Source organism: Protopterus annectens, chromosome 9.part0 (assembly GCF_019279795.1).
Source record: "Protopterus annectens isolate FY-2018-M chromosome 9.part0, PAN1.0, whole genome shotgun sequence".
NCBI lineage: Eukaryota > Metazoa > Chordata > Ceratodontiformes > Protopteridae > Protopterus > Protopterus annectens.
In genome coordinates, this window is record NC_056743.1 from 1,855,061,242 (window position 1) to 1,855,086,996 (window position 25,755).

Genomic DNA, 25,755 nt, shown 5'->3' on the forward strand with positions numbered 1-25,755 from the left:
TCATTTATCATACATGCATTCTGCTCCTAGTACTCTCATTTATCGTGCTTACATTCTGGTCGTAGTGCTCTCATTTATCATACATGCATTCTGCTCCTAGTACTCTCATTTATCATACATGCATTCTGCTCCTAGTGCTCTCATTTATCGTGCTTACATTCTGGTCCTAGTGCTCTCATTTATCATACATGCATTCTGCTCCTAGTACTCTCATTTATCGTGCTTACATTCTGGTCGTAGTGCTCTCATTTATCATACATGCATTCTGCTCCTAGTACTCTCATTTATCATACATGCATTCTGCTCCTAGTACTCTCATTTATCGTGCTTACATTCTGGTCCTAGTGCTCTCATTTATCATACATGCATTCTGCTCCTAGTACTCTCATTTATCATACATGCATTCTGCTCCTAGTACTCTCATTTATCGTGCTTACATTCTGGTCGTAGTGCTCTCATTTATCATACATGCGTTCTGCTCCTAGTACTCTCATTTATCATACATGCATTCTGCTCCTAGTACTCTCATTTATCGTGCTTACATTCTGCTCCTAGTACTCTCATTTATCATGCATACAAATCTTTACTAAAACTTACTTTTCTGCTATCATGCTCAATTTGAACACCCTCTATTTGTAATTAATTGCTTATTGTTGCCACTGTAAAAATATGCTAATGCTATTATTATTTTTCTCTGAGCTATATTTGTAACTCTGTTTATTAATGTTTATTGATGTTTTCACTTGGAGCTTTTATCCCCGGGCCTCTGCTGAAAATGGAGATATATCCAGTTGGACCAGCCCAATCAACAAATGTAAAATAAAATAAAATAAATAAATAAAATAAAAATACTTACAATTAACGGATATAGCTTAAAATTTAAAGAACACTCATGAGCAGAATGCAGAATTTTAAGATACTTTTGAAAAAACACGGTAACGTAAGTCAACATCTGCTGGCATATTAGTGCAACAAATTTGAAGTACAGACTTTATTTTTTAATAGTTGCATGTAAAGAACATAATTCTTGTAATGTTTTGAATTCTTTGACTTCTGAGATGACAGGAACGGTGAAAAGAATCCACGTTGTAAAATCAAACATTCCTTGTTTGTAAAATCAAGCATGCTGTTGCAGAGATGTTTCTGACAGTACGCACAACCATTGCAGTGATATCCTGCATGGCAATGATGATTTACGGAAAACCTTGGGAAGCATGAAAGGAAAGGTAAAAACATAATACAAAATCAGTAATGCATGTTCCCATAAAAAATATTATTAACTCTGAGAAGTACTACAGGAGAGGGACTAAAGGATACAGGGACCTTATGTTTCATAATGAAGCAATTAGAACCAGTAGAATGGGTGAATATTATGACCACAAATTTTAAGCAGGAAATATTCACATTTGTACTGCTTTGTAACATCTGAATGTAGTAATCAAAAGAGACCATTGTCTAGTGCTTAGAGTTTAAGTATTTGTCAGTGCTACATGCTAGTCAGAGTCTGTGACACAAAAAGTTAGACAGCTAGAGTGCCAAATTGGGTACTTATTAAGATTTAATTAGGGTAGTTTTTAGATATTGACTGCATTTTTAGTGCTTCATTAGAACTAGACCAGTTTCTTGGAACTGTTGCCAAGAAACTGCAGCCTTTGGATGAGCTATAAATGTAACTGATGATCCATTAGTGTGACTACAAACACAAGAGGAACATGACAACAGGCTGATCAAGTGGCTGAATAGATTAAAAATGTAAGTTCAATGTAGTGAGTAGCAGTAAAAATCAAAATCATGGGTCTGAAATACATAGATTATATTTATATGTCAGACAGACTTGACACCTGATCCAGAAAAAAAAAACTGTTGCATGTAAGATGTGTGCAGTATGTGTAACTAATTTATCTGAGATACCTGTGCAATGTAGGAAAGCTGTTGAAGCAAGATGATACTTTGCTGAATAGAGTTACATGAGAAGAGTTTCAAAATGCTTGAGAAACTAGTTACACTGATCCAATGTTAAAGTGTTATATTGTCTATAATGTTGCATTACAAAAGACATCTTTAAAATTCCTATTTCAAACCACACATTAGAGGTATTTGAAATTAAATGAGATATTATAGATAGAGAGAAGAGGAGAATGTATAAAGACTGACATGTGGCTCTAAGACGATAAAGAATTGAGCTAAGAAAGACCCTGAGATAATTTGAGGTATATTCATAGGTAGTTACCAGGCATGCAGCTCAGGAGGCCATTAATGAGTCTAACCCAAATTTCACATTGCCCCTAACCCCTGTTTAGTTAAGTGGCATGCTCAATAAGTTACATAGTATACACGATAGGCAAATGAAGGTTACTGGAATCAAACCTTATGCCATAGGAAGTAGATCATTGGCAGTTTAGAACCATAATTTTCTGTACCGACTCCTGGACTGTGAGTATATCATAATGAGTTCAGATGAGGAAGAAATCAGAGAACATTATGACTGACTAAGGGAAATTTCTCATATCAGAAGATAAAAATTATGACTATTTACAAGGAATATTGCATGTTTAATACGCTGACTGGTTGATGTACAATTCACATCCTACATACATATGTTTACTGTACTGTGTTTACATTAAACTTTGATAATGAACTTAGGGCACTATAACCATTGTATGCCAAACATTTCTGTTTGTAAAGAATTGTGGACAGTGGAGCAAGAACCTTGTACATGTTCTCAACCCATTGTGAATGCACTGTATGCTATCAGCACACCACATATACAAACGACCCATCCTAGGACTGCTCATAATTCATTAGCAGTTCACCATGTCTATTCAGCATAGCCGCAATGAAATAATTCATGGGACTCTGGCTGTGTACAAATAGGTAATATACTGCTTGTTAGTAATCACAGCAGTCCTTTCTGTCTGTTGATGTGCTGCTCAACATACAGAGCTGGACAGCATATCAGTGTCCCCTTCTGTGAATGAGTAACGGCTAATGTACCGACCTTGTCAATATAGCATAATAAATAAATAAACAGACAAATAAATAACTAAATAAACATACAAAGAGAAATAATTCTTTGGGCTTGAACTGAAAGCTATAATGTAGATGAGATATTCCTTCCAAATGCATTCTTCAAATCTACACTTCCTCCTTTTTTCACAGTGGTCAAGACTTTATCAAGACTACTGTGTTTTCTGAGTATCTAGCCATATATTCCAGCCTAGAATCCACTAAGACTTCCATTATTTTCCATTGATTTTACTCCACCTTGGGAACATCACTGTCAGTGAAAGGTAGACTGAAGTCTCCCAAGACCTTCAACCTATTCTTTCTGGGTGACTTTTATCCTTAGTCTCATAACATCATCTTTCCCTGTGCCAAGATGACTCTCTACCAACAGTCACCTCTCAACATTTCTCCTCATCTCCTTTGTTTAGAATGAGTTTCTTTTGCTAGATTCACTTCCTTGTTGTTAGCTATTTTTCCCTTGTGCAGTTGATCCTTTCCTTAATAAAAACTGACACCCTAAAATCGTTATTTTGAGGAAACTGACATTAAGTCTAACAAAAGAATAACAGGCAGCTTAGCTTGGACATAAGCATATGACAACACGGGGCAGAAAGTAGGAAAGATGGAACAGAGGTAGGGCAAGCCATAGTCAGTCCAGAGATATTATGGTTTTACAACATTAAATTCAAGTGTATAGCTTTGCATACCTTTGTGACTCTCAACTAACTCACCTAACATGGGCAAAGGCACCTAACTTGAGTAAATACAAGAGTTGAGGAAGTCTAGGCTGAATGGCTGATGTCAGAAGCAAGGAGCCTACAGGAAAAGAATCATTTGAAGGTAGGCTAGCCTACTGTAGATGGGTTACTAGTTAACAATGGAGGGAGTAAGAAATAAGTGAAAAAGTGCTGCATGGAGGTATATTGAGGCAGGAGGGAGACAAGAGCTGTGCAGGTTAAAGGACGTGGACAGGGGAGAGGAGGACAAGGAAGTGGGCTAGATATTCAGTTGGTGAAGAAAGGGATTGGCTTAGAAAGCTATGGGGTGGAAAGTGTACATGGGGTGCGAATGAGAAATCAGAGAGATTCTTGGGATAATTTGTGGGATATATGGCATACAAGGCAGGTTTATCAAATATGCAAATGCTGATCAAAACTGTTAGGTAGAAGTCAGCAAGAGAGAGGGATGCAGGACTATGTAGCAAAGGGAGAGAGTATGTAGGAAGGAGAAGTGCAGTGAACAGAATGTGGGCAGAAGAAATTGGAGAAAGGATGGATAAAGAACAAGCTGGAGGGTGTGAGTACAGAAATAGCTGACAGGTAGGAGAGCAGTCAAGGTGATGGTAGTCATGAATGAGGATTAACATCAGGAGGTCTAGTGAGTTATTACAGAAGTTACTGGGAAAGACAAACCAGTGTAGGCAGATGTGTGAAAAGAGGAAGATGAGGTGGTGATGAATAGTGAGGCTGTTCTCCTAGAGACAGCCTTACAGTGAGCTCAGAGGAAGGAGGAGGAAGAGGAGGGTGAGAACCCTTGCATCAAATGTAGGCTTAAGATCTAGTCAGAGAAACAGGAGGTGGTTGGCAGGAAACACAGTATAATGGCCATGGGTGAATAAGCTCAGAACAGAGAGGCACTCTTATGCTACGGGTCCATTTACTAGGGGTACTAAATAAGATGGGTGCGGGATTGCAGAATTCTCTAAAATATCCCAGCTTCCAAAACATGAAGCATCACCTTTTCCCTCTTTGCTTCCATATACTGTAATTCCACATAAGTCACCCATGTGTCTCCAGAAAAGCAAGACTAAGTCTGTTAACCATTTGAAATGTTGAGACCCACTAGAGTGAGCCCTGAAATAATAAAATAAATCCAGGATGGCATTTCTCAGAATATTAAGTTTTATCCGAGGTATGACAATCTTGGAGTTGGTATATATACGTTTAGGGTTGTAGGGGGCTCACCTCACATGAGGTGTATAGAGGAGGCTTGCCCCCCGTTCAAAAATAAGTTTTACGGAGAAGAGCAATTTTGAGATCAGTGCTTCTCCTGTGTTTTTGGTCTTTTTTTCATGTTGTCAGCACTCAGCATTTTGAATGCCAGAATTTCACTAGGGAGCCCTTAGCCCATAAAGTCCAGTAAGTCTGCTATACAGGAACATATTGTAGTCATAGGTGATGCTATGTTTACACATGTAACCTACATACTAACCAGACTGGACAAAAAAAGGGTGAATCTAGATGGGGTAGTCTCTGAGATACATACCAATCTCTTCAACAGGTCCTATTTATATCACAGGCAAGGTTTAAGGCTTTAGAATGGGTAATTCTGGGGCTGTTTGTTTTGTGGGAAGCATTGATTGTCACACGTACTCCTCTAATAGTGGATATGCTCATCATTTACTAGACTTTGTTGATACCAGTTCATTGGAACAAATTGTAAAACTACCCAGTAGAGGCTTTAATGTCCTTGAACTGGTCTTTACTAATCAAGCAGCCACATGATCCCCACCCCACATCTCCTTATCACTGGTTTAATCTGACTACTGATCAATCATCTTCTCTGCTGGGACTGGTGGTAACACATAACCTCCAAATGATGCTGTCTTTAGAGTCATCTACAGGGTAAATGTACTTCAGCTTCTAGAAGACCTATGCAAAATTTCCAACAGTCCCTCACAAATAGACCCAAATGAGAGGCCTGCAGCATTCACCTCTGACTTTTGTCAGCATATTAACACCTGCATTAAAATGTCAGTACCCATCTGCCCTAAACAAAATTATAAATTCTGTAGCAATCCCCTTTGGATAACAAATGAAGGAAAATAATAGAAAAGGTCTAAGATATCCCCATCCCTCTATTTAAGTCCACATATTTAAGACCACACGTCAGCAATGATGTTCAGTGCACTATTACAAAATATAAACTGGACTATTAGCTTAAGGTGATACTCAGATACGAAAGACAGCTATAAGTCTTTCTTTAGACATGTAAAGAGATTGTGAGAAAATTAAAGAAAAATATCCAATGATTTACTGAACTCACAAATAATAATATCTCACATCCAAAGGACTTATCCAATGTATTAGCAGTAAAAGTAGTGATAACTTTACTCCCGCTACCTTCTTTGTTGTCCCCATTATTCCTGAAAATTTTATTTCCCCAGAAATTACCTTGGAACATTTCTTAGAATCCATTTCAAAGACTAAAAATAATACTACCATAGGACCAGACATCATACTAGACTCTGTTCCATCAGTGTCAAGTATGCACTGCCTCAGCATTTACTTAAAATGTTCATCTTTAATCTATCCACATGGTTTCTGCCTGATGTCTGGAGAACAGCAATATTGGTTGCCCGGCATAAAGACAGTCCCTCAATAGAACCTAATACACAAAATCATGGAAAGTAACATAACAGAGCTCATTTGGGCAGATGTGTAACTTAACTGATCTATACCCCCATTCAGTATGGTTTTGTGAAGGGCAGAACCTGTATCCTAAACCTAGTAAGCGCCTTTAAAAATGTTACAGAGGTTGTGAACTTTACTCTGTATGCACTGCTTATCTTGAAGAAGGTTTTTGACATAATCTCATAACCTGGTATTCTTGAAAAATTATAAAGTCTTAATATAAAGCAAGTCACGCAACCATAAGCAATCTTAAAAGAAAAAAAATATATATTACCCTAGCACTTTGGCTATATACCTTCTAGAGGATATCACAAAAATAAGTAAATTCATTACTCATATATTACAATCAATACACTAAATAATTAATGTAATTAATCATTTAAAGATAACATAACACAAATAAATACAGCCTACAATTGCTCTGCCAATTTACGTCAGTTTTTATACCTGCTGGTATTAATGTCTTACATTTTAATATAATTTATTGATTCCATCTGATTTAAAGCAGACAATTTATCATCTCTGAGACCTAAATACAAATGGACCAGAGCAATGCATTTAAAACAATCTACTGCTCTTTTATGTACTTCATATGCATACGCAGGCCAGTATATTCTCAAAGGTTTTATTTTTAATGTCTGGCATATGTTCTTTTAATCCATTTTCTTCTTAGTTTGACCATTGTGCTGTTTATGTCATACAGAATTACAAAAAAAAAAAAAAACTCCCATCAACCTCACAAATTTTCTTGCAAGTATAAAAATGTTTTATTTTCAAGACTTTCATTATTACAAACCTGACCAGATCTAAAAATAAGCTTACACATATTATATCCCATGATCTCAAGCATTGCCTTTGACAAGCTCGACATACATACAAGGCACTTTTAATGATCATTATGTCACATATACCAAATGCAACAGAGTAAGACAAAATAATATATCCGGGCAAATCATCATAGGTTCATAGGTTCATAGGAGGGTACTAGGCTATTGGCCCTAGGGCCTATATAAGCCTAGCCAAAAATGTACCCTGGGTTTTGCCAGCCAAGAAAATTATTTTCCTGTGCCCCTGTCTGGCAGAGCCACAGAATTGATCTCCGGGGTGAATTTCCTATCTCCCATCCAATCATCAAGATTTTTCTTGAAGAGTGCTAATGAGGAGCTCTGTTTGACACAGGTACTCTGTTCCAGAGTATAGGAAGTCTCTGGAACATAAATCTATCCCTCCAGCATGTTCTGTTTATTGTGGTGACTAGGTTTAGGTCCCTAGAGCATGTAGCTTGGAAGGATTTGAATTTCTTTAAGTGGAGCATGTCCGCCAGCTCTAGGTTTGACATAGCTTTGTATGTTAGGCAGAGATCGCCTCTGAGTAGGCGATATGCGATGGAGTAAAGCTGGAGTTTTTTTAGACGGTCTGTGTAGGACATCTGTTTGAGGCCAGTAATCCTCTTTGTGAGGTATTTCTGTGGCCTTTCCAGTTGTTGTAGATGTCTTGTGAGGTACATACCAAAAGGGGCGTTGTACTCTATAATGGGTCTAATGAGAGATGAGTAGAGGGGAACAATGACCTCTTTTTTTCTGGATGAGAAAATCAGTTAATTAATGTTCCAGTGCTTTTTACTATACCAACAACACTCTGTAGTGTATTTCATTTATCAAAGTTTGTCAGGTCCCTCAGTGACTGCCATGCTGGTATTATAATTTTTTCCAATACTATCACTATAATGAAAAATCACATCTACTTTATCAGTAAATAGTACTTTTTTATCCCATAAAATACATACAGCTGAATCACTAGGGTAATTATTTTTTTGTTTTATTCTGAATCTGTGCATTTTTTTGTGAGTTTTTATATTTATGTTTTGAAGTGTAATAGGAAAAAATTATTGTACACTTGTTCATTTCTGCAGGATTGCAAATTCTTTATCCAACAGATCCCAGGTTGCAGAAAGTTGCTGGGACCCTCCCTGAATATAACATTGCAACTAGTGAGGTACGACAGGACTCAGTGTTGGGCCCACTCCTGCTTGGCATTTGTTTTTCAGATATCCAAGCCAGTATCCCACACATATGGTCTACCATTTTGTTTGGTGATGACTGCAAGGTCATCCATCAATACTGGTGCACCAAAAATGGACTCAAGCTAAATGCAAACATATGCTGCATGTTAACATTCAGCAAAATCTACTTGTACTTCATCTTAGTTTGGCCATTGTGTCATTTTTGTCATACACAATTACAAACAATCTCAACAAACAAGTATAAAAATATGACATGGTGACATGAGATCTGGGTACTTAGGTGAACAGCACACTCTTATTCAGTCTTTATGTTTCAAGTAAATAATGTGGGAAGAAATAGCCAGGGAATTGTTATGGCTAGGCTTTAATAGGCCCTAGGGCTGATAGCCTAGTACCAACCTATGAACCTATGAACCTATAAGTACTGTCAAGGAATTCTCCTACCCAGCCTAATTCATTTCCACAGGAATATCCAATTCTAAAGAAGTCGTCTTACCACTGTCCACTTCCCTTATCAGACCCATCACTGAATACAATTCTCCAATTGCATAAACAAATCCCAACTTATCACTTAATGGAAAAGGGCCCAGAAATTTCTAACCAAGGATATTAAAGGTAACTAGTCCGATAAATTAGCTCAACTATCATTATACTCAGTAACCTACCCATCGCTCAGAGGTGACCTGTGTCTTGCTTTTCAAGTCATGAAAGACCAAATTCTATTTAACCTCTTATTTCTTCACAAAACCAGCACACACACTCAGATTAAGGGACTTATTTTACACCAACAAATAGACAAGACTCAGTGGAGGGATGTGTTCATAACTCAAAATGTTTATTGCTTATGGCATAAGTTACCACTGCATGTCCAAGTAATACTTTGGTCACCTTTAAGACTAGTCTTGTTAATTTGATGGGTAGACAAAACATCACAGCATGATTATCGTGTACATCCCTGCTGAATTTGGGAGTTCAGTACTATTAAGTGCTTGAAAAATATGGAATGAACTTACGTCTCAACTTAGAGGTGCATATTGCTTGCTTCATTTAGTTACTATGTTGTTATTAACACTCTTCAAAATAGTGTGAAGAAATTTGTTACAAAAGATATGAAGCACTTTATTTAGTGGTTTATGGAGGCAGAAATATTTAAGTGGAGGGGCTTGCAGACTGAGCAGTCAGAAGGAACTCTTAGATGTGATACTACTATTGCTACTACAGAGGTCCAGAGGTCCAAGGAAGTTGATACTTGGGTATGTTGCATGCTAGCACAGGGAGTGAGGGTATGGAGCAGGAGAACAGCATTGTCAATGATTAGTCGAGGAGTGAGAGAATAAAGAGGTCTTCAACACAGACATGCTTTGTCTCAGTTAGCAAAATTCAGTATTATAAAAATAAAGACCGTAAAGTTAGATCAAAACTGTTTCATATTAATATAGAATGTGTAAGTGAAGAGATTTTGGCAGATAGACATTATAGAAATAGTCCAGGGTTTAGAGGGTGTAGAAAACTGTATAACCTAGGAAAAAATATGAAAATCTAGGTACAGTGGATGAACGGTATAAATATTAATTAGAAAAATGACCATAGCTACAAAAATCTCCAAGATGAACAAAGAACGAAATGAAGTAAAAGAATAGCAATGGAGTAAATACAAATCAATATAAAAAAGTGAAGCAAAACAGGTAATGCCTACACATCAAAAACAGCAGTAAAATTTTTTGCACTGAATAACCACTGCAGCTTTCATATAGTTTTACACAGAAACTAGAAAACCAACTTTAACATGAAAAGAGATGTGATGGAACTCCCGGATTATGTGCTTCAAACAGGTATGACCCTAGCCCTGAGCAGTATTCTACCATCACCCAGAATGATACCACAGTATGAGCAGAAAATGATTGACTTCAACAATTGGCTAAGTTTCTGGTGTCATTCTAAGGGAATCCAGTATCTGTCTACCTGGGAAACATGATCGACAGACCTCAATGCTTTGCCAGAGACGGCCTGCATCTGTCACCCCTGGGATTTTGGGTACTGGCTAAGGCTCTTGCCATCCCTATAGAGCCTTTCTTAGGCAGTCTTCCAAAGACCAAAATTCCACCACGACAGCTACAAACAAATGCAATCTGAGGGTCATGTTGCTCAGTGCTAGGAGTCTAAATCTCAAGATGCACTCGCTCGAAGCTCCCATCAAAATGGAGAATGTCAACATCTGTGCTGTAATGGAGACCTGGTTTATAGAGGCAGAAAATACCCCTGCTCTACCAGGCTACAACTCATGCCATACTTTTTGGCTCCAGAATACATCCGGAAGCTCCAAGGGCGGTGGCCTCATGATATTCTTAAAGGATACGCACACCTCTAGACTGGTAGCCCAGCATAATGCATCCGAGATAGTTTAGGTACAACAAACACTAGGTAAGACAGTGATACAAGTCATTTCCTGCTACAGAACCCCAAACATGTCCCTAGACTCTCACTCCAAGTTCCTAAGCACCATGGAATCTATCAAGGTCCAACCCAATACTCTCATACTGGGTGATTTCAACTACCCTTCCATCAACTGGGAAAACTATTCAAGTACCAATGTACAGGCCCAACATTTTCTGGAATTTATCAATTCCAATGCCCTGGATCAGCTCTTTCTGACTCCCACTAGAGAAAGCAACATCCTCGACCCGGTTATCACCAACATGGGAGACCATTGCTCCACATCTATAGTCAATTTCACCCTGGTTAAATCTGACCACAAACTAATTACCATGGAAATCTCCATCTCATCTACATCCCTTACTAAGATGACCACCCTGAAAAACTTCTCTAAAGCCAACTTTGGGCTCCTAAAAACAGAGGGGGCTAACTTCTCTGCATCCATTCCAATGTAAAATAGCTGCATGACTGCCGAATCATACACCAATGTACTGTATTTGCACGTACACAAATGCATGGACCTTGCCATACCAAATAGAACTAAGATGCTCTCTTCCAAAAAAAGGAAGCCAATCTAGTGTCCCCAACCATCAATAAACTCTACAACAGAAGGAAGAAACTGCTGCAAAAAAAAAAAAAAAATGAAGTCACAAGACTGCAAAACCTTCCTTATCAGTATCAACAAAAAGCTAAGATTCCTTACCAAATCCTCTAAAGACAGCTATGAAGGCAGAATTGTAGCTGACACCAAAAACAACCACAAAGACTTCTGTAGCTATATCAAAAACCTCCAAGGCAATACTCAGATTTTCTCTGAGTTATTGCACAATGGTACCTCCTATACTGAGCCAACAGATGTAGCCAACATACTGGCCAATAGATTCAGTGCCAACTTTACCCCTCTTCCCCCAAGTGCCCTATCACAATAGCAGAACAAAGCCTGGTACCCACTATTTCTGTGGCACAGATAAAAGCTGCATTGTCCAAAGCCAAGAATACAGCTTTCATAGGACCTGATAATATCCATGGCTGTGTTCTACATGAGCTACAAAATTAATTGGCACCACATCTGTGTGCCCTGTTTAATCACAGCCTTACTTCTGGCTATGTCCCTAATGAATGGTGTACTGCTACAGTCATCCTGCTCCATAAAGGAAGAGCAACTGCAGACCTTGGGAATTATCGCCCCATTAGTCTGACAAGTCTGGTTTGCAAAGCTATGGGGCGCATCATCATGGACCTGCTTAACAAAGATATAGGCAATCTCCAAACTCTTGACCCCACACAGTTTGGCTTTGTCAAGGGGAGATCCTGCCTGCTGAACCTGGCTGACTTCTTCGAGGCAGTCACCAAGGCTGTGGATGAGGGTACGGCTGTGCATACAGCATACCTCGACCTGGCCAAGGTCTTTGATACCATTTACAACTCAGGTATAATTGATAAACTCATCAAACTAGGCATCAATCCTTACATCACTAGGTTGGTTGCAAATTGGCTCACAGATAGGACCCAGAGAGTGAATGTTGTGTATTCCAAGTAAGACTGTCGACCAATCACGAGTGGAGTCCCACAGGGCTCAGTCCTGGGCCCTCTCCTGTTTGGCATCTACTTCTCAGAAGTTCAGGCCAATGCAAAAGGACTCTGGCTGACCAAGTTCACTGATGACTGCAAGCTAGGAGTCATTATCAACTCCCCAATTGATGCAGACATCCTAGTAAAGGGCCTCTCTGAGACCAATGACTGGTGTCAGAACCATGGCCTGAAGCTTAATGCCAAAAAATGCATTATCATCCCTTTTGGAAAAAACTCAGTCCCCTTGAATTACCATGTTGATGGGAGCCCACTGAACACTGAATGGGCCATAAGAGATCTGGGCACCCAGGTCGGCAGCCACCTTACCTTCGATCAGCACATTGCCACACTGGTCAGAAAGTCCTTCTACGTGGCACATCTTATAACCAAAGGTTTCACATTCAGGAAGAAAGAGGTCATCATCCTTCTCTACTCATCCCTCATTAGACCAGTCATTGAATATAATGCCCCATTTGGCATGTACCCAACCAGAGACCTACAACAACTGTAAAGGCCACAAAAGTACCTCACAAAAAGGATCCTAGGCCTTAAACACATGTCCTACATGGACAGACTCAAGAAACTTCAGCTGTTCTCAGTCTCTTATCATCTACTTAGAGGTAATCTCTGCTTGACTTGCAAAGCCATGTTTGACTCAGCCCTACCTGAAATACTACACCTAAAGAAATCCCAATCACCTCATGCCACACGCTCTAGAGACCACAACTTCATTATCACAATTAACAGAACATGCTGGAGGGATAGGTTCATCTCTCAAAGACTGCCCATACTCTGAAATAAGCTTCCCATTAGTGTCAAGCAGAGCACCTTGCTGGCCCTCTTCAAGAGAAATATTGATGACTGGATGGGTAACAGAAAGTTCACCACAGGGATTACTCCAGTTGCCCTGCTGGATAGGGGTACTGTGAACTAACATTGAGTGGCATGGTGCCTGGGCAATTTTTTTGGGCTAGGCTTGTAAAGGCTCCAGGGCCATTAGCCTAGTACACACCTATGAACCTACGAACCTATGAACTGTCATTTAAAATAAAGGCCAGTATTCATATTCAGATATGCAAATGCATTAAAGCTTTCTGGGGTGTGCAAGAACAAGTGTAGCTGAGCTGCGATTCATAAAAGCCATGTATGTCAATGTGCAATGACCTTGAATGTCTTATGTAAATGTGCAAATAATGAGATGGAAATGAGGAGTGATATAAATCTTCATATGGTAATGAAGTATGTTTTACACCATTTACAAGTCATAGTCAAATTTTGCACTGGATGCAGGTACGCCTACAGCACCTAGTATTCCCAGGCGGTCTCCCATCCAAGTACTAACCAGGCCCGACCCTGCTTAGCTTCCGAGATCAGGCGCATTCAGGGTGGTATGGCCGTAGGCATCAACTGGTGCTGCGAAATAGCCTCTTGTCTCTGGTGTTGTCCTGGATGATATCTCTGCTGCTGTCATGTACACTGCACCTACATAACTTCCAGGGTCAGCAAAAAATAATTAAATCAAGAACAAAAATAGACCTCATTATACAGACCTTCCAGAGAGTGGGGAAACACTGGGGAACTCATGAGTTTCTACTTCAAGGATACTGCAGCAGCTCCTGGATGTACTCTTGGCACATGTAAATCAGTACCTCTATTTCCTGGTGTCACCTCAGGACCAGTGCTGGACTATGCATACTTTTATTGCCTGGCACATTTTTCTGAGGTACTCAGTGCAATAGATTGCACCCATGCTGCAATTAGGGCACCTCCTATTCTAGAGAGGGAGTGGTACCACAATAGGAAGGGCTACAATTCCATCAGTTGCCAGGAAGTGTGTGATGCATGGGACTGCATCAACAATGTCTATGCTGCCATCCTGGCAGTACACTTGATTCCCATATCTGGTATACTAGCTCACTCTACCACCTCTTCCTGCATGGTAAGATGCCCATTGGTCATCTTGTTGGGAAATGTATTTTGTATGCTATTTATGTAATTATTCATGTTGCACTGTATTGCCATATAGTAATATTTATTTTCTAGTTTTGTCTTCCCCTATCCTTTCCCCCTCTCTTTCTCTATCTCTCTTTTTTTTTCTTTTTTTAATTGATGCTGGATATTATTGAACTACAGCATATGACTCCATTGAGAAATCTTTCTAGAGCTACAGAGGAGACATATAACACATCCCTGTCCCAGAACCGTATTGTCATTGAGAGGGTCTTTGACCTCCTAGAGAGAAATTTCAGGTGTCTGGAGGAGTCCAGAGGTGCCTGTCAGTATGACCCATCTACTGTGTGCAGGATGTTTACTCCTTGTTGCATTCGGTATAATATGATCATGCACTGGTCTGGTGGTGTAGTGACCCATGCTGTCACTGCAGCTCCCAGTTCTAGTCCCACTATGTCTAATGGTGACCAGCCTGCAGCAGAAGGTAGGGACCCCATGTTCTTGCATGGCATGTGGCTGCACAGGTAAAGATGTAAAGAGGCAGCATCTAGTCCAGAACTATGGACCATGTCATTCAAATTAGCGTTTCCATTACTGTAAAAGAAAAACACACAGTGTATAATTGATGCATGCAGTGATATCTGCTAGCTATACTGTGTGGTACATGGTCTGCTGTCACTGCTCATCTGCCATTCTCTTTCATATTAACATATTTTTTATAATTATTACCTGTTTGAATAATACTCATGTTCTTGACATGCCTGAGTGCTCACTGATTCCTGTTCAGTGATGCTGGAAGGCATCAAATCAAGAAAAAACTCAAAGTTTTACCTGCTGTAATAACTTCTGCTTTAATGATTTCTTTACTATGGAACAGAATGCAAGACAGAAAACAATAAAATATTCAGTTCTATATACTACTTATTTCTATTGTATTCTATTGCACTGCACATCAGACTGTTGTTTTAGTGTCATATATTTATTGTTATTTATTTATTTGATTGTTTACTGGGGTGGTCTGACTGGGTCTACAGAACCCATTTTCTGCAAGGACCCAGAAAGAAAAGCTCCACATATAGTACAATAAAAATACAATAGAATCCAGTACAGTACAACTCACATTAGAAATACTATACAAAAGTTAAAAGAACAAACTATGTTACAAGATGTTACAATACATACTACACATCTAGACAATTCTATAGAGTTAAAAACATTATAGACAATAATAGTCACTCTCACTATACATGATGTAGTGTCCAAACAATTAGTATGCATGTAGTGCAATGCTTGTTATTGACTGCTATACTACATGACAAAAAAAATAATAACTAAATAAATAGAATGTTAGTTTTAGTTAGGAAAATAATAGCCAGAAAATTAGTGATGCAGAAAGATAGTGAGAGAGAGATAAAAAGAATAGAAGCAATACAGCCTGAGCAGTAGCTTAAGGATATGGTACAGAAACAGAGGAGGAGTTAGAAGAGCCTCGTTATCTTGCAGACTGTGAAGGACTGAAATGTGAATTATGTGACAGAAGAGGAGGATGAGGCTAGTTCTAAAGGAGAGGAAGTGCTGAGCATTAGGCAGGCTTTATGCAGGAGCAGAACCATGAATTTTTAATTGATTTTTTTAAAGAGGCTTTGAAATGGGTTAGGCCAGGCATAGACCTGGTAGCTAGAGGTAATGAATTCCAAAGAATAGAGACAGAGTACGAATACAGAGAGTGACCTGTTTTTCTTGTGGAGGTTGAGATAGCTAAGAGATTTTTGTCTTCTGATCCAAGGGATTGATTATTCTGTTTCTAGGTTATCCAGGGTAGGTCCATTTGCTTCATCAGGTGTTTACATTCCTTAGAGAGCCATGATGCTTCATCAGGTGTTTACATTCCTTAGAGAGCCATGATGCTTCATCAGGTGTTTACATTCCTTAGAGAGCCATGGTGCTTCATCAGGTGTTTACATTCCTAAGACAGCCATGGTGCTTCATCAGGTGTTTACATTCCTTAGACAGCCATGGTGCTGAGTTCTTTTTGATTCTTTTCATACAAATGGGAACTAGGCTATTAAGTATGTGAAGGAAGGTGTTATTAAACTACAGTACAGCATCATTAAGGGGTAGTTATTTAAGGGGTGTCCAGTCTATTTCATGTAGGAGATAGTTGAATTTATGCTGACAAAAATTAGTTGAGTTTCTAACTGATTTTACAGTGTGTATTCTTAGTTGTTGGGAGTTTGGTCTAAGGGAATAAGCTGGCAGATGATCGCTGAGGGAGCTAGACAGTGTACCAGAAGAGGGGTAATTGACAGGGTGGGATACTAGGATCCAGTCTAGGGTGGATTGGCAGATGAGATCTTTGCTGTATCTTGTTGGAGTATTGATGAGTTGAGAAAAAACATACAGATTTATACTATTTGTGGGAGATTTGGAAGCTATGGTTTGACAATCCATATTTACATCTCCAAAGATTATTGTTTCGAGGTTTATTATTTGGAATATCCAGGATAAAATATTTTCCAACACTGGTATATTGTTACCTGGTGGGCTATGTATTACAATTATGCAAATTATTTTTGATATGTTGAGGTTCAAAAAAGAGATTAGTACCTCAGAATTTGAAAAGGTGGTTATATTACTGGTGTAGGGTGTCTATCCATCCCTCCTTTTTTTTAGATCTATCTGTTCTGGTTATTGCAAATTTTGGAGGTATTATTTCTGAGTCTTTTACACTGTGGTGTAGACATGTTTCGGTAAGGGCTAGTATGTCAGGTTTATTTTGATCAATCCAAGCATGGAATGGGGCTATTTTATTACATATACTTCTAAGGTTCAATCAAAGTATGTTTACATTTTTGAAGTTACTCTTGTGGTTAGGATTAGAGGGTGGGCCAGGGTTAAAATGTTTGTCTCCACATTTGAGTAGGTAGGTAATGAGGAAGGAGTGCCACGGGAAGTGTTTTTTTTTTTATTCCTAGGTGATGGTACTGGTGTCAAGTGTGGTTTCATAGGAGATGAGGAGGCCAATTTGTGCCTTGAATAATATGGGACAGTATAGGGAAAATCTGGGAGGAGGTATGTGAGAAGATGTGTTGTTTATTGGGGTGATGGTTGGAAGAGATTGTTGATGTATATTGATGTGTGGGGGTAAGCAAGAATATAGCTAGGTTGAGAATTAAGAGTAAAGAAACTAGGCAGGTTAGGAAGAGCATGTCAAATGTGATAGTGGGTTTAAAAATAGTAAAAGTGGTATTCATGTGTTAGAATGTAATATCAGATATAAACATAGATGATGTTATCTTGTGATATGTGTGCAGCTGAAGGTAAGACTGGAAATATTTTGACTTCAGGGCAGACTTTGACAATGTGATTATATGCTTTGCCTTGTGTTTTTTGATAAGGAGGGGTGGGGAAGATGTGACTGCTCAGTAGTAAAAGTATGGCGCAATGTTAGTTTGTGTATATAATAGAAGAGAAGGTGGTAAGCCTGGAGTTAATGTAAGAGTCTGAGATGGTGATAGTATTGTGATGGTAAAGTAGAGTAAGATGCAAAGAATTATAATAGGGGGGATGAGAATTCAAGCTGATGGATGTAAGGGGAAACAGATAGGTTTGGTTAAATAAAAGTAGGTAAGGTGTGAATGAAATGTAGGTGTCAACAAGGTAGAGTTGTATATAATTGGATAAGAGGAATGGGGAGTGGTTTGCTTGAGATATGAGTAGAGGTGCTGGGGGAGGGTGAGATATGGGGGAAGGGCAGGGGAACAGAGTGAGCAAAGTGAACAGAGCAGAAAGAACCCCTCGGTTGGTTTACCACCACAAACAATCAGTGAGGTAGAATGTTCCTGGATACAAAGACAAGGTGACTGAACTCTAAAAACTTGACTCGAGTCACAGCATATAATTTTATAGTTATGGGCTTTTCAATGTCTTTTCCAGGGATCTGTTACACTGATAAGAGTAAAATATGCTGAAGTGTTAATCAGTAAAAGTCCTGTGAGTATGGGTAAGTCGGGGTGGGGATATCTGTCAAAGGAAAAATCAAAGATCAATGCAACCAAGGTTCAGTTAAGGTTCCTTTATTCTTGTACAAGGAGACAAAAATGCAGTTCAGAAATTTGTCTGACATTATACAGGAAATACTTCTCTATTATACTGTTCTGTAAGCCATTGCCCTCTAAGCTGACGTAGTCAAATACAACTCTTAGCATTGTTCTAAGACATGTGTTTACTAAGTTTTTCTGCTAATCTAACAATTATAAATGTTCCCATGAGAAAATTTTCTAAAGAGACAACGTGGCCTTGCTGACCACCGGTCTGTAACAATTCACTCATATTCGGTGCTGCAATTAGTGATTCTTTCCTACTTCGAGCACAAAGCATATACTGATTACAAACTATAGTCTTATCTAGTTCCTCTACAGCTGCAGTGTTCACTCAACATGAACAAGGTTATTTGCTTAAGTCTAATAACATTTCAGAATACTGTATTCTTCTATTTTCCTAACGCTAGCAAAATCATGTTTCTCAGTGTATAAACAAGGTCATTCACTGAGCTGACCAAAAGCAAAGTCAGAAAGTACATGCAATTATTTTCAATCCTGTAGCAAAATAAATGTGTTAACCCTTTTAGTCTTCTAATGCAGCAAGCATAATGCTAATACATATATGAATACATATTTTACTATACATGTGAATACATATTTTTCTTACAATATCCTTCCAGCAGATTCAACACTACAAACAGAACACACTAGTGCATGACTTAACAAATTAAATTATTAGTTTGAGTCTTGGAAATTGTCTTACATATATTTAACTCAGTGTATTTTTTCCTTGTGAACTTTTGCAACTGCAGGTGAAATTCAGCTGTGCAAATTCTTTAGATAGTGGGATGGGATATGGTAACTTTTGCAGCAGTTTCAATAGATTTAACTCAGTGTATATAAACTAAATTCTGACTTCATAAACTTTTATCATTTGTGGAATGAGAAGGGTATAGTGGCAACAGTTAAGTTTACATGGCAGGATACTTACTTTAATGTGTCATTTATTTGTGATGCATTTTGCCCAAAAATATTTGTTCATAACTATTTTAGGTGATTACCACAAGAAGGAATGGAAAACCATGTAGCATTGCTTTTTGTCTAATGTTTATTCATGTTCCTAACAGTTTTACAAGGATGATGTGTGTTTATAAACTTCAGACACATAAGATGAAGAGGAGGGTGGCCGAATGGTTATGGTGTTTGCCTTATAAACACAAGGTACAGAGTTTGAATCTCACAGAGGATAATTGGCTAGGCTTAAAATGGCTCGCAAGGGCAGTTAGCCTAGTACTAATCTATGAACCTATGAACAAGTTGTCCTTAGAAGTGGACCTTTATTGAACCCAAAGAACACACCAAACAAATATGCAACTATTTAAGAAAATTAACGTAACCAAACAAAAGCATTTTTGTCCTCTTGTGAAAGACTTCATCAGATAAAATTCAAACTAATTTCCTGTCATTTATATGCAAAACCATATAATTATCATATACCAAAGCACAGTAGATGATGCTATTGGAATATGGATGAAACAATATAGACTTAAATAAAATATTTTTTCACATTATGGTTTTGTATATGATGATGTTTTATATAAATTGCAATTTTTCTAGGGGTTACAGTGAAAATATTTAGTATTTTAAATGTTTAGTATGATTTTAGAGCCAGTATGTATTTTATGTAAAACCGGAAGTTGGGATAATAGAGTACTTAATTAATTTCAATCAATGTAACTAAAAGGATATAAATGACAGGAAATTAGTTTAAATTTTATCTGATTAAGTCTTTCACAACAGCACTAAAATGCTTTTGTTTGGTTGTGTTCATTTTCTCAAATACTTGCATTGCATTAATTTTCTCAAATACTTGGGTATTTATTTGGTGTTCTTTGGGTTCAATAAAGGTCTGCTTCCATGGACAACTTGTCTTTTTGTCTTACGTGTCTGGATTTTGGTTTTCCTTGTTTTTGAGACTGGACATTTCCGCCATTGCTTTTTGTTCATATACGTCCGCAACCCCATTCTAACTAAACAGAAAATTCTGTCAGGATTCTAATTCACAGTAAGGTATAACTGATATACTTATAGGGATGAAGTGAATATATATACAATGCACCCAAATCTAATGACAACTAAATAGAAAGGTCTGCCAATTAATGTAATTGAGAGTAGTTCAAGATCAAATGAACCATACACATCTCCTATTGTTATGCCTGGTGGTGGTGTAACTGATTTGGAGGATGTGCTTCCATGAGAACTGTAGGTTGAATTAGTACAATGTCGCAACCTACTTGATGAAGATGAATCTGCTGCCACTGTCCTGACACTGCTGAATGACTGTGATTGTGACCTGGAATGTGAGGTTCTGTTAGGTCTAGATAACTGTTGACAATGCCTGTGTGAAATGCGTTGCAATTGCTCACTGTGACTACTGTTTGTGATTGTTCACTGCGACTGCTGACGTTACTGTAATAAGAAGCAGCTGTGGTATCATGTGACCTCCCCCTCCCACATGCCCAGACAGTAACCCATCCCCTGCCCCTTATAAGACTGACTCCAGCTTAATTCTGGTATTTCCTAACTAGTGTACGAATGGAGGCAGCCACTGATGCTTGATGTGCCAACACACTATACATCAGTGACACCATGGCATTATCACTGCTCTCTGCCATTTCACAGTAGTGCTGGAAATCATCACTCATAACCTGAAGGACTATCTGTGGCAGTGATCTGGGCCTTAACAATGTCATAGCACATTTCTTGTTTGGCAGCCAATGTTTTACTTATTTCCAGGGGCAGTTGTAAATAATTCCTGCACCTGTTTTCTCTTTGTAATGGTGCCACTGTGAACATTGTGGACTCAGAATGTCTGCCATGTTCCTCAAAGTGTTCTTCTGTGGGTAGAGATACTGGTGTAGAGGTACAGGGTTGGTCCTCTTCTATATCTATTAATCTTGACTTTACCTTGCACTGTCACTTTCTGCAGAGGTGTTACATATTGTAGGGTGATAGACCCTGCCATTAAACTTGGGGATGCCTGCCTTTTCCCTCAGGCTACCTCATTAATATAACTATGTTATCATCTTCAGCAGCAGCAGCAGTAGAAGCAAAAGGGTTCCTATTATGTTGTCGAATCCTTGAAACTTCGAACCTGAGAACATCAAACTCAGATGTTCGAAGTTTCAAGAATTCAAACGTGAAAAAATAAAAAAATATAAAACTTAAAACCTAACTGTTGCAAGCAGGGGGGGGCAGCCCCCTGCACCCCCCACACCCCCCGGTCTTTAAATATACCAACTCCAAGATCGCAATACAGTGCAGAAAGGGAACCACACTGTATTGCAGTCTCGGAGTTGGTATATTTAAAGAGTGGCGCGTGTGGTTGGCGCAGCCCCCCATGTGGGGGGTGCAGGGGGGCTTGCTTGCAATACTTTATTCTTTGTTGTTTGTTTTTAGTTTTTCTTTTTTTTTTACCGTTATCGAAGTTCTGACACTTCGAACATAAAGGTTCGACCATGTGGTATTTGAAGTTTCAGAACCTTGATAATGTAATAGGAACCTGAAGCAAAACCCATTCTGCTGCTGACTTCATACATATTTAATGGTATAATTGAACTGTTTGTGTCTGATGCTGACTCTGTAAAAAGAAATTATTACAAAACATTAACAACAATAATAGTGAAACCGCATACAGTAAAGTATACTTACTAAGGGGTGAGTGAGAATCTTATCTTGTACACTGCTTTCATTTTAATCACTTGCTCATGTACAAGGCTAACCTCATAATAATGAATTGTGATGTGTTTATTGACACCATTCTTTTGTCAGCATTCAATTCTGTCTATACTTGACTCAAAGCCTTGTTCCTCTTAGCTTGTCTGGTTTCCCCGTTTACTAAAAAGAAGTTTCTCATACATCCTAAGTGCTGCCATGAGAACATGATTTTCCTCATGGCTGAGTATCCTTTCTGTGCTTTTATCTCTTATTTTCCAAAAGTACTATATGTAAAATGATACAAAAAACAGCTACAGTCAGACATGCATGACGGTAATGCTTGGATGACATTGGTTGTTAAAGTATAAACCACTGGCCAGCTATTTTTGCCACCTACAGTAACTTCTAGGTAATGCAAACACATATGACCGAAACCACAAAACCACAAAACCCTAATTCCCAAAACCACAAAACTGCAAAATCCAATCTCCTGAAACCATAAAACCTTGAAAACACACAGCACACACTACACAACACAAACACAGACACACACACACATCTCCCGACACTGTCGAAAACCAATACAACACACATGCATGCAACTAAACAAGCCACAGCTACCCTTATTATATGCAGTCCCCCTGCACCCCCCATGTGGGGGGGGCTGCACCCTCACACACACCCCCTACTTAAATATTCTAACTCCAAGGTTGCACTACATACAAACACACACGAAACACCATCATGCAAACTACATTCCTCTCGCATGCACACATCACAATAACAACACACACTAACACATACTACATCCCCTACCCAACACCCTTAAACATAAGCACATACCTGAATCCATGAACACAGTGCAACACCAGAACCACTAATTCAAAATCTCCGATTTTCGAGATTTTTGAATTATCCATTTCTGGGGTTGCGATGTTCCGATTTTTCCACTTTATAGGCTCGAGATCCTGAAATTTGATATTTCAGGATTTTGAGCTTATAAAGTGCTTGTATATATATATATATATATATATATATATATATATATATATATATATATATATATATATATCCCCTTCACAAGATCGAATGAATGGAAGCTCGAAATGCATAAGCTCGAGACCAGAATCTCGAACTTCCATTCACTCGAAATTGTGAATGGGAAGTTTACGGTTAGAAAAAAAAGAGTTCAGTTATCTTTTTGCAGGGGGCTAGGTCCCAGTGCACCCTTGCAGCTGTCATCTAAGAACTGCGTGACTGCACTATAATGGAGGACTGGGAAATCTTCCATTTTGCGCTTATGCATATAGCGCGGAATGGAAGATTTCCCTTTCCTTCGCTGTAGTGCGATCTCAGAGTAGGAATATTTAAGTAGGGGGTGTGTGGGCGGTGCAGTGGGGCGAAGCCCCCCCTGCAAAAACATTAGAAAGGTGTTTTTTTTTATTTCCCCTTCACATTTTCGTGTCTCTGTAAACTCGAGATACTGGCTTTGGGGTTATGAATTTCAAGTTTATAGGAATTCGATGTTGAGAAGGGGAACTCTATATATATATATATATATATATATATATATATATATATATATATATATATATATATATACAATCTTGAATTACTGAAATATCGAATGTCAGTATCCCAAGATCACCAAGGCAGAATTGAAAAATAGCAAAAGTGCATAAGCTCGAATTTGAATATCTCGAATCTGTGCTTATGCATTTACAGTATATTGCATGAAGTACTTGGCTGGGATGGTGTCTGGAATTTAAGGAGAGTGAGTGTATGTGAGTGTTTTTGTAAGTTGTGCATGTGGGATAGGGTAGGGAGGTAGAAGGATGAGTGTGAGTTTTGGATGTGTTGGTGTGTGTGTGTGTGTGTGTGTGTGTGTGTGTGTGTGTGTGTGTGTGTGTGTGTGTGTGTGTGTGTATGTGCGAGGGACTATAGAATGTCTCGGTGTGAGATATTTTTTTCCTGTTTGTGCGATCTCAGAGTTGGTATATATAAGTGGGGGGGTGGGGGGTGGGGGAACAGTCCCCCAAATGGGGGGTGCTGCTTGCATGTAGTGTAGGGGTGTATAGTTTGTGTGTTGTGGGTAGAATGGTGTGTGTGGTGTATGGTATATGTATGTTCATGACTGTGTGTTTTGTGATTTTGGGTTTCGGGTTTCTGAGTCATTCGCCTTTATAGTTTCGAGATACTGAAATTCGAGATTTCAGTATTTCGAGATTATAAAGGGGAACTATATATATATATATATATATATATATATATATATATATATATATATATATATATATATATATATATATATATATATATAGTTTTACTTTCAGATCTCAAAATTTTGAAATACTAAATTTCAGTATCTTGAGATGAGAATCACTAAAATCCACAACAATAAAGGAGTAAAAAAATAAACATCACTATACTGAAAGTTCAGAATGCTGAATTTTCAGTATGTAATATCTTGTTTGTTAATGTATACTCCGCCATCCAAATAAAAATACAAGCATGACCTTCCTCCCTACACCATCACAAACCAAAACAACACACACACCAACAACACCCTAGTAATCTATGTTTAAGCAGGGGGCAAGCCCCAATCCCGCTACTTATATGTATCAACTCTAAGGTTGCATTGCCATGATAAAAACAACAAACCCACTGTTATAGGCCCTACACTTCCATTTCACATTGTCAAAGCTATACCTGCAAGAAACAAACGCACTACACATATACAAAAATAAACACTTTCAACATGTGCATGCACACACTGTCACCTACCTATCCCAACTTACTCCTAAAACTTCCCAACAAATAAAAACTTAACTAATTTCTATCCAAAACCCTTACACACTACACACTTACCTGAATCCTCTGCACATAACCACACATCAGCTGCCATGTCTATATCACAGAAACCCCTACACCTTAAAGGGACAGCATACTATACACTACAGACCTCACCACAACTATTTCAGATTAATCATACTGAGTTTCTTTACTATACATTTTCGAACAACTGCAATGTCATGATTCTCATCCCGAGATACTGAAATTCGATATTTCAATATTTCAAAGTACAACTATATATATATAATATATATATATATATATATATATATATATATATATATATATATATATATAAATAATTATCTCAGTATGTCCATGCAAATTACAATGTTATGTTAACTACAGTTCATTCAATCACAGTACTCAGACAAAAGACAACCTACCATATCCTTTACCATTGCCATGTACTTTTTCCTCTGTCAGTGCCAAAATATCAGATTCATCACAGATACCTATTTCTGTCCTTTGCTCTCTAGTAAAATAAGCATCTTTTCCCATGTATGCACAATCACTGCAATACACTTCTGTAATGCTCATATTCTATAATCACTAATGAATTCCACAGCTCATAAATGCATCTTCAAAATGACAAAATTAACACATAGGCAATGGTATCATCATATGCAAATTATACATCAAAACTCATTGCAGGTAACCTTCAAAGTAATAGTAAAATAACTGCTAAAGTGTCAAAATAATCATTATTTTAATAGTTTTCCTTAATTTGCTGTGTCTGTGGTAT

At 38.3% G+C, this 25,755-nt stretch overlaps 1 protein-coding gene and 1 pseudogene across 3 annotated transcripts in view; both read right to left on the reverse strand.

Moving 5' to 3' along the window:
* The window catches only part of LOC122812296 (tyrosine-protein phosphatase non-receptor type substrate 1-like), a 247,219-nt gene that overhangs the window by 15,742 nt on the left and 205,722 nt on the right, over positions 1 to 25,755 (reverse strand). The gene's annotated exons all lie outside the window — the stretch shown is intronic.
* On the reverse strand, positions 13,741 to 13,849 carry LOC122812574 (annotated as a pseudogene).